This window comes from Aegilops tauschii, chromosome 6 (assembly GCF_002575655.3).
Source record: "Aegilops tauschii subsp. strangulata cultivar AL8/78 chromosome 6, Aet v6.0, whole genome shotgun sequence".
NCBI lineage: Eukaryota > Viridiplantae > Streptophyta > Magnoliopsida > Poales > Poaceae > Aegilops > Aegilops tauschii.
In genome coordinates this window covers 101,863,475-101,871,158 of record NC_053040.3, presented here as the reverse complement: position 1 = coordinate 101,871,158, position 7,684 = coordinate 101,863,475, and positions in this window count along the sequence as shown.

Sequence of the window (7,684 nt, the reverse complement as noted above, 5' to 3'; positions counted from 1 at the left end):
GTACCCCTATACCTGTGCACGGGCAGTGGGAGCCGCGCCCACGGTCACGCCAAGCAGAGCAGGGAGGTGAGCCAGGGTAAGACCGAAGCCCAAGATAATCCGAGCAACGCCAAGGCCAAGACCACAAAGAACAGAGGGATGAAGAAGATTCCCCCTGCAAGGCCCTTGCCCGGGGCAGCCTCAGCAGCCTCGGCAAGACCCTTGCCGGGGTAGCTCGCCCCACACCAACAGAGCGAGCCACCCTTGAGCCCACGGTCCCCAACGCCGTCATGCATGTGGGGCCAGGGCTCGGGAAGGCACCTCTGTGGTGGCATGTAGATCATTGTGAAGACATGTTTGAGATCAGATGAGGATTAGAACACGGCGATCCTCGGCAAGGCTACCAGACCCACGGCAAGGCCCTTGCCGGGGACAACAGCACGCCACGGCAAGACCCTTGCCGGGCAATCCGGCAAGGCCCTCACCAAGGACGCCAGCAGGGCCACCGCCAGGCCCACGCCAACCAAGCTTCCACCGTTGTTCACATGCAGCTGCCAGCCCAACCAGCTGGGCGGGCACCTGCGTGGCAGCATGCAGCTCCCAGGCCAACTCATCAAGCGCCTGCGTGGCAGCATGCAGATCTTCGTTGAGGCTCCACCACCGCGCCACCTCAGCTGCCTGCCTGCCTTCATGGCGACGCATGCGTCGCTGGCCAGGGCGCGTGTCGAAGCGAGGAGGAGCGGCAACGGACGGGACGGGCCTCGCCCCCGTCCCCAATAAAGCAAGGGGCCACCTAAGCTACGCATTAAATGCGTCTTGTCCTGTATTACAAGCGATAAGCTCAGAGCACTGTACGCCTTTCCACCTCCTGTGTGCCACTGTGGCAGCCCCTTCCAACTATAAAAGGAGGCCCATGGCATACTGGAGAAGGATTTGGCTCTTTCGAACCACACACTGACCACAGCTAGTTCGAGAGCTCAAGAACTCTCAGAAATACATCCACCAAAGCAGGACTAGGGTTTTACGCATCCTCGCGGCCCGAACCTGGGTAAACGATCCTTGTGCTGTCTACTAGCCCTGCTCTCCTGGCAACCCTGCGCCCCGGCAACCGTAGTAGGGATTCTTGTGAGCCCATAGGTGTCGTTCCACACCGACATCCTTGGCACGCTAGGTAGGGGGTGCAATTGTGAGGATCTGGTCTAGTAGTTAGCCTAGCAGTTCTTCATCGCTTTCGGTTTCTGAGAAGAAGGCGGCTAGAGGAACGACGCCGGCTCGGCAACAGAAAAGCTAAGTCATTCAGAGCCTTGGGTTATTTCCTTTTACATTTAAGGTTATTGTCCTCGAGGATCTTGCCTATGTATGGGAAACCTGCACGCAAAGGGGCCCCCCGCAATTGGCAACGCCCTTGTTCTGTTTCGAGTCCGCTCAACAGCTCAAAGCGGCTGCGTCGAGAGTGGCGGGGTAGCCTTCCACACCTGGCAACGCTCCTGACTCTGACTCGAGTCAAACTCGACAGTTCGGGCGGCCACGCTAAGGGCGGTAAGGTGGTTTGCCCGGCAGCAAGCACACCCGGCAGGCCAATGGGGATCCGTCCCCAAGACGCCGCCCTGGGTTTACGCGCCGGCAAAGCCTACCTAGTTATGTAGGGCGGACATACAAGGAAAAATCGAACAGGAAAATAACATGCATGATACCAAAAGTGTTGTAGAGTTATATTACATCAAATTGTTGTTGCGGTTCTAACTAGAGATAGCAATTGTCTTGGTTGTGAACCTGCAGCGGCGATGAAGAATGGGATGCCTAATCCCGGCGCTGGCGCTCCACCCTCTGAATTCCGCCGACTCGGCTGATGATGGGCTTGATGCGCTCCATCAGCGGCGCGAGGTCAGTACCCTCCGGCAAGCTCTCTAGCGCGGCGTCGAAGTCGAGGTCGGGGTACCAGTGCGCCACCTTGGTGAGAACCTTGGTCATGGCACCCTGGCAAAACCTCCGGGACTCGTCGGCCAGTGAGGCCGCCCGGTTGGCGTGGAGCCGCTCCAGAGCACCGACGACCTTCTCAAAGAACATGGTCACACTGCAATTGGCGCTCACGCTCCGCTCCGGGACATACCTCACGTCCGGCATCCCCATGATGGCCAGCTGCGCAGCGGCCTGGTTGGCGAGGGTGGCGAGGCGATCGAGCCAACGGCTCTCGCCCGCCACGTGATCCGCGAAGTTGAGGTCCTCGTTCGTCCACAACTGCTTCTCGGCCTCCAGCTCCTTGGCCAGGGTCCCCTCTCGGGCTTTGGCCTCCGACAACACCTTCTCAAGACCCTCCAGCTTCAGCTTGAGGTCTTTGATGGAGTTGTTGGCCTCGGAGAGCTCCCCGGCCTTGCTGACGACCGCGCCCTGCGCCTCTATCAGGGCACTGTTAAGCATGTCCCTCTCATGGGACAGCTTCAGGGCCTGCTCCTTCAGCCTGTCACGCTCCGCCTCCAACTCCTCCACCTTGCCGGCGTGAACCTGGGCCTGGGCATTGAGTGCCTCTGCTCCAGCTCACTGGTCAGCTGCAAGACAAGCTTCTCCACCTCTGCATCCTTGCCGCGAAGCATGGCGGCAAGCTTCTCCTCGCGTGCAGTGAGGTCCTCCTCCTGGGAGTGCAGCGCGGCATTGTGTTGGGTCCAGGCGGCGAGGATGAGTTGCCGAGCTTTCTCGACGTCGTCTCCTGAGCTTTCTCGACGTCGGCGAGCTTCATGGTGAGCTCCACATCGCGCTTGGCCAGCTCACCCTGGGCAGCCTTGAGCTCCTTGTGGGCCTCACGGAACCAGTCCTGCGTCTCGGCGACGCGCTTCTTGAGGTCCGCCTCCGCCCTCTCCACCACCACCGTCCTGGACTTAGCCTTGTCCAGGCGGGCGCGGTGGAGCGCCTGGAGCTTCCGGAAGCTGGCGCCCATGGCATGGAGGAGCCGCTCTTCCTGCAAACCATCGCTGCTAACGATCGGCTCGTCGACGACTTCAAGCCCGGCAGCGGCAAGCACTTCGTCGTCGAACACCTATCCCTCCACGGGTGTCCTGATGCTCGACGCACCTGGAAGGTGGACGAACAAGTCGTCGCTCACCCTCAGGTACTTGCCGGAGCCAGAAGCAGCAGAAGAGGAAGGCTGGTCATCAGCCACTTCCTCCTCCTCCCCAGCAGCGGCCCCGCCGGCCTCTCCGACAGGCCCCTTGCCGGCCTCCATAGAGGCAGCCTTGCCGGCCTCCCCGGCAGGCCCCTTGGCGGCGTCCTCGGCAGCGTCCTTGGCGGCCTCCTCGGTGGCGATCTTCTCGGCGTCCGCCTCGGCGGCCTTGCCGACGTCCTCCATGACAGCGTCCACGTCCTCTGGGTTCACCGAGGAGGAATCTAGACGCCGAAGAAGGGGGTGAGGCAAGGACAGGACCAAGAACTAGAGAGAAGAAGAAGCAGGGACGAACGGCGAACGACTTACCTGCGCCAATACCCGGCTGGGAAACGGAAGTCCCCTCCCCGCCAACATTTGGCGTCGAGGCAAAGCCACCGGCGCCCAAGTTCTCCTCCTCCTCCTCCATGTGCGTGGGCTCGGCATCCGGCGCCCTTGCCGGGGACCCCTCGGGGCGGCGTGGTCGATGGAGGCGGCGTGTTGGGAGTAGCCCTCTGTGGCTCCTCCTACTGCTGCTCTCCTCCTGCATACCTGGCAAGGTCAGCACCAAAGTATCGTGCCCCTGACCCATGTCGACGGGAGAAGAGTGATGAACTTAGGCTGGGGGCTCTGCCGGGGGCTGCTGTCCGGGCTGCTCAACACCACCAGTGGCGCCCCCGAAGTACCAACTGGGGGCTGGCCACCCACCGGGACCTTGGCCCTCTTCGCTCTCTGGGCTAGCGTCTCCGCGTCCCTCCAAAGATGAAAACAAGTCAAGATGAGCAACACAGATTGAGGAGGCAGAGATAACAAAAAAGGAACCAGATACTTACTCATCGTCCGCCTCCTACTCTGCTGTTTTCCTCTTCCTCCTCGGGCTGAGGGATCCATAATCGAAGGTAACCTCTGTATCAACATCCGCCGGAGGAGGAGAGGGAGGTGGTGTCTGGACACGCGTGGACGAAGAAGGGGCGGCAGTCTTCTTCTTCACCGTGGCCTTCGCCGGCTTCTTTGCCGCCGCGGCCCTCGTATGGCGCCCGGACCCCTCCAAGGTCAGTTGTGGCCGCGCAGCCCTGCCGGGCCAGACCGGCTCGCCGGAGCTGGCCCGCCGCAGTACTCGCCCTCTCCTCTTGGCTGGCGTCGGGCCTGTGGTCTCGGCTTCCTCCTTCGACGACTCGCCGGTCACATCTTCAACCAGAGGAGCCTCGGTGCCAGCGCTGCTGGCTCCCCCAGCGGCCGCCGCCCACCGGGCGAGCTCCTCCTCCTCCGCGGCCGTCGCGGCCTTGTCCTCCACACCACCGGCACTACCGGCCTCCCTGGCAAGCTGTGCCTCCCTCGCCCTGGTGGCGATGTAGTCCAGCTCCGCCTGGGTGGTGTCCTGGACAAGCAGCCGCTCGGCGTCGGCGTTGACGTACCCCTCATGCAGGGTGTCAAAGAACTGCTACACTTCGGCGTCCTCCGGCTCCTTCCAGCTCGGGTCGGGGCCATGCGCGTTGCAGTCCGGCATCATGGCAATGATCTCGGACCGATGCGAGTTGTTGCACAACGGGACCACCCCCGTCGGCAGCTTGAACAGAGGCCCCTTGAGGACCTTGCCGGCCTTGGTGGCGGCCCTCGCGACCTTGCCGGTACGCTCGACCTCGCCGTCGCTGCCCACGTCGAGCTGGAAGATCCGCTGGCAGAAATGGGCGTGTCCCATCACTGTGAAGTTGTGGTCGAGGCCGGGGCGGAGTCGCATGATGTCGGCGGGGTTCGTGAAGAGCCAGGCTGGCCTCCCCTTGTTGTGCAGTGGAGCGATCCGGCGACGGATGAAGTCCGCCCCGATCATCTCAAGGGTGAGCCCGGCTTGGGTAAGCCGGAGAATCCTGGTGGTGGCAACCGTGAGCTTTCCATCGTCGGCGTCCACGTCGCTCCAATCACTTCCGCGAACCGGCGGCACCCGGCGAACTCTGTAGAACACCGGCGGGTCCTTCTCTTCGATCCAGCACCACCGGCCCCGCCATTCTTCCCACCTCTCCTTCATGGCACCGTCCGGGTACGCTCCCTTGGATTTTGGGATCCAGGCGATGCACCCCGAGATGGCACCTCCCGTCTGGATCGGAGGGAAGAAGTAATGGCGGAAGAGCGCCGTGTTGGGGTGCACCCCAGCAAAGCCTTCACAGAGGTGCGCGAAAAGGGCCATGCATGCCACCGCATTTGGAGTAAAATCCAGGAGGCGGAAGCCGAAGGTGTGCATGATGTCGCTGAAGAAATCAGAGAAGGGAGGACAGAGCCCACAAGAAAAATAATCGACGAAGAAGGGGTACCGATTTGGGGCAGCCTCGGCGCAGTCGGCGGGGATGACGCACGTGGCTGGATGCCCCGAATTCTCCCCCCCATCTTCACTCCCCACAGGGGCCTGAAGGAGTCCCGAAGCTCGAACACGTCGACCGTCGAGGGGAAGAAGGCGGACTGCATCCGTTGCACCGCCAGCGCACTCTCCGGCGGCTCCGTGGCTCTGGCGTCCTTGGCCACTCCCTTGACCTTGGTGGATTTTGGCGCCATGGCGGCTGGGGGAGGAAGGCAGGACAGAGGGCGGCGGAAGTGCAACAACAGCGAGCAGGAACGAGGCTTGGAGAGGCTTCCAAGATCGGGGTTGAGCGAAGGGTAAAAGGAACAGTGCGCCCGCGGTTATCCCTTTTTATGGGGAAGGTGCGGGTCGCGCTGCCCATTTATTGCGATGTGACGCATGCGTGCAGGAACCACCCCACGCATGCCGCCCACGTCATGCACACCCCTCCACGTCGCGCCGCGCGCGCGGGTCGTGGGAAGCGCAACGCGGGAAAAAGTTTTACCGCGGTAAAAACCGCCCCGCTTGCCCGCGCACCGTTTTGGGCCTGGCCCAACAACGTGTCGCGCTTATGTGTGGCCCAGGCCCGGGGGCTCCTGTCGGTGTACAAAAAGAGGGGTGCGTTTTTGTACCCCTATACCCGTGCATGGGCAGTCAGAGCCGCGCCCATGGTCACGCCAAGCAGAGCAGGGAGGTGAGCCCGGGTAAGACCGAAGCCCAAGATAATCAGAGCAACACCAAGGCACAGACCACAAAGAACAGAAGATAATCAGAGCAACACCAAGGCACAGACCACAAAGAACAGAGGGATGAAGCAGATTCCCCCGGCAAGGCCCTTGCCGGGGGCAGCCTCAACAGCCCCGGCAAGACCCTTGCCGGGGCAGCTCGCCCCACACCAACAGAGCGAGCCACCCTTGAGCCCACGGTCCCCAACGCCATCATCCACGTGGGGCCAGGGCTCGGGAAGGCACCTCTGTGGTGGCATGCATATCTTTATGAAGACATGTTCGAGATTAGATGAGGATTAGAAGACGGCAATCCTCGGCAAGATCCTTGCCGAGGAAGGCCACCAGACCCCCGGCAAGGCCCTTGCCAGGGACGACAGCGCGCCACTACAAGACCCTTGCCGGGCCACCCGGCAAGGCCCTCACCAAGGACGCCAGCAGGGCCACCGCCAGGCCCGCGCCAACCAAGCTTCCACCCTTGTTCACATGCAGCTGCCAGCCCAACCAGCTGGGCGGGCACCTGCGTGGCAACATGCAGCTCCCATGCCAACTCATCAAGCGCCTGCGTGGCAGCATGCAGATCTTCATGGAGGTTCCACCACCGCGCCACCTCAGCTGCCTGCCTGCCTTCGTGGCGCCGCATGCGTTGCTGGCCAGGGCGCGTGTCGAAGTGAGGAGGAGCGGCAACGGACGGGACGGGCCTCGCCCCCGTCCCCAATAAAGCAAGGGGACACCTAAGCTACGCATTAAATGCGTCTTGTCCTGTAATATGAGCGATAAGCTCAGGGCACTGTACGCCTTTCCACCTCCTGTGTGCCACTGTGGCAGCCCCTTCCAACTATAAAAGGAGGCCCATGGCATACTTGAGAAGGATTTGGCTCTTTCGAACCACACACTGACCACAGCAAGTTCGAGAGCTCAAGAACTCTCAGAAATACACCGACCAAAGCAGGACTAGGGTTTTACGCATCCTCGCGGCCCGAACCTGGGTAAACGATCCTTGTGCTGTCTACTAGCCCTGCTCTCCTCGCAACCCTGCGCCCCGGCAACCGTAGTAGGGATTCTTGTGATCCCATAGGTGTCGTTCCACACCGACAAGATAGATAAATAGAACTAAACAAAAGATAAAATATTTTTGGGTTTTTTGGTTTATAGATCTGAAAATAAAAGATTGCAAAATAGTAGATCAGAAACTAATATGATGGAAAATAGACTCGGGGGCCATAGGTTTCACTAGAGGCTTCTCTCTTGAAGGCAAATAATACAGTGGGTCAACAAATTACTGTCGAGCAATTGATAGAAAAGCGCAAAGTTATGATGATATCCAAGGCAATGATTATGAAATATAGGCATCACGTCCATGTCAAGTAGACCGACTCCTAACTGCATCTACTACTATTACTCCACACATCGACCGCTATCCAGCATGCATCTAGAGTATTTAGTTCATAAAGAACGGAGTAACGCCTTAAGTAAGATGACATGATGTAGAGGAATAAACTCATGCAATATGATGTA